Below are 2592 nucleotides of genomic sequence, written 5' to 3'. Positions count from 1 at the left end.
TTTGTCTCAGCAACGAGAGAAAAGTAACCAAGACACCTGGTAATACTCGCTGAGCTACGTCATGAAGGGCTGTGTGACTATTAGTCTGTAGGTCCTAGATTTTAATCACAAACCTGACATTTGAGGCTTATATCTGTGACCAAAAAAATTGAATTAAGTATCCAGAGAATGCAAAATGCAGTAAGATACTATTCGCTACCTAAACAACTAACTAGTTGTGCAGATATAGGTGCTATAGTTTGTGTCTGGATATCTCCCCCAAAGCCTCATGTAGTCATGCAGCGGTGGGAGGGCACTTCTAGAGCTTATGATTGATCCTTGATCCAACAGTGGGATTATGGGTGTGAGTGCTACACCTGCCCTGGGGCAGGTAGTTTGCATACAATGTAAGGGAGGGAAAGAGGCTTGCTCTTCCCTCTGCCGCTCCTCCCTTTTGCTCTTGTTGCTTTTGCTGTTTTCCGCCTCCACGAACTGTTGCCGTCAGCCATGTGCCACTCTGCCTTGGAGCCAGCAGAGTATGGACTGAAACCTCCACAAACTGTGAGCTAAATAAACCTTTCCATCCTTAATTCTGGGCATCAGGTGTTTTGTCTCAGCAATGAGAGAAAAGTAACCAAGACAATAGGCAACGAGTAAAAATAAATAAAAATTGAAAATATAAAAATAGGAAAAAGTTTTTAACTTTTTCTCACATAGTGGTATATGGTAAAATACTTTGTGGGGGGGCTCTGGTGCTACCAGGCTTTCACACTGAGCCCCAGCCCCTGCCCGTTTTCAATGTATTATTTTGAGACAGAGTCTCACCAAGTTGTTCAGGCTGGGCTCGAACTTGTGATCCTCTCGTCTCAGCCTCCCAGAGTGCTGGGATTACAGAGGCACAAGATTCTTTCATGATGCTGGTTAGAGGCAGTGAGTTGAAGCTGCCAGTCCTGAGGGGAAATATTCAACATTCTGTAGTGTGCTGTCATCAAGCTGTGACATTTGGTAGGTAAGGAGTCTTAAATGCATTTTGCATATATGGTATTTTTCAACTTATGATGGGTTTATTGGGACATAACCCTTGGTAAGTTGAGAAGCATCAGTATTTCTCACTCACGCCACGTGTCAGGGCCCCTATAGGCTGATTAAACAGGATCCATCTTAAATGTTTCCCTCTCTGGGTGAGGAAAAGCTCTGAAGGGCCTCACCGCAGCCATTATTGCTCTAACCCTAGTGATACATCACTTCTCACAGTTCATTGGTCAGAACTAGTCACATGGTTTCACCCAAGCACAGGAGCACCAGGAAGTAAAACTGTATGGTGTAGTATAACTGGAGAACCGGAAATATTTAGAGAATGGAACAATACTGCTACAATTTTGCCCATGTTTGCCTTCCTCCTCTGGGCTGCAAGATAGACAAAGGCAAATATCTCCAGCACCCACCTAGCACAATGCCTAGCGTGTAGTAGGTGCTCATTAAATATTTTATGAAGGAACAGATAGATTGCATTTCTGTTCGTATTCAGAACAGAACCTGGAAGTTAAATATAAGCCCTAAAATAAATGTGTGCATTGCAAACATGTTAGACAGAGGTTCTGAATCTGTTCCTGGGGTTTAGGGGAGGCAGAGTTCTGGGAATTGAACCAGGACTTTTACACTAAGGCTATAAATTCCCAACCCTTTATATTTTTTATTTTGAGACAGTTTTTGACCAAGTTGTTAAGTTACCCAGCCTTGGCTTGAACTTACGATCCTTCTCCCACTCCTGGGATGTTTTTGAAGGGGGTAAAATTACCTTTAAATTTCTCCCAGGAAGAGATCCTATAGCTTTCATCAGGCCTTCAAAAGTAGCCCGAAAACAGATCAAAGTCAAATGGTCTAAGAAGGGAAGTTTGGAAATGTCAGGGGCAACGCCAGAGCCCACAGCCAGTATCAGCTAGGTACTAAAGGATGACAAGTATGTCACTTCACCTCTCCACGCCTTAGTCTCCTTGTAGATACAACAGTTCTGGAGTGATGAACGACCAAGCACGAGGCGTCTACACTGGCAAGAGACTCCCAAAAGCAGGGGCTGCCGCGGAACTGCAGCGCATCGCCTGTGTGGCCAGAGCGCCATCTAGTGGAAATATTTGGTAGTTCACGCAGTTCTGAGCACTCCCGGCCCTCCCAGCGGAGAGACTGGGCGCAGGAGGGTTAAAACTGCCTCAATTGTATGAAAATTGTACAGCAAGGCCGGCCTTTGGCCTGCATGGCAGGACGGCGTGAAACTCCAGGGCTGCTGCCTGGTGCAGTCATCCTCTTCTATTCATCCACAACTCTGAGACGCTCATGGTCTCCGGAACCTAGTTAGGAAGAGCAAGAGAGGACAAGTGTGTTGAGGGAACAACGGAGGCAGTGTGCGGGGTAAGGGAGCACCAGACAGCTTTGTGGTGCGCATGCGATATTCCCCGCACTCCGGGAGGCTGGTGCAGGAGGACTCCAAGTTTGAGTCCAGCCTGCTCCACAACTTAGCAAGACCCTGTCTCCGAATTAAAAATTTTAAAAGGGTAGGGATATAGTGTAGTGTGAAGACTTTCAGTTTAAACCCCAGTACTGTACTGGAAAAGAGGA

The 2592-nt window shown here is 45.8% G+C and overlaps 1 long non-coding RNA gene across 1 annotated transcript in view; it reads right to left on the bottom strand.

Moving 5' to 3' along the window:
* Window positions 1–823: 823 nt before the first annotated feature.
* Window positions 824–2592, bottom strand: part of LOC102029374 — a 44307-nt gene continuing 42538 nt past the window's right edge. The window contains exon 5 of the long non-coding RNA XR_001236516.1: window positions 824–2324. This is a non-coding gene — a long non-coding RNA (uncharacterized LOC102029374). The remainder of the gene's footprint in view (window positions 2325–2592) is intronic.

Source organism: Chinchilla lanigera, unplaced genomic scaffold (genome assembly GCF_000276665.1).
Source record: "Chinchilla lanigera isolate Chin_1 unplaced genomic scaffold, ChiLan1.0 scaffold00059, whole genome shotgun sequence".
In the NCBI taxonomy this organism is placed as follows: Eukaryota; Metazoa; Chordata; class Mammalia; order Rodentia; family Chinchillidae; genus Chinchilla; species Chinchilla lanigera.
The sequence above is the reverse complement of the archived record's forward strand: the minus strand, read 5'-3'. Positions and strand labels throughout refer to the sequence as shown.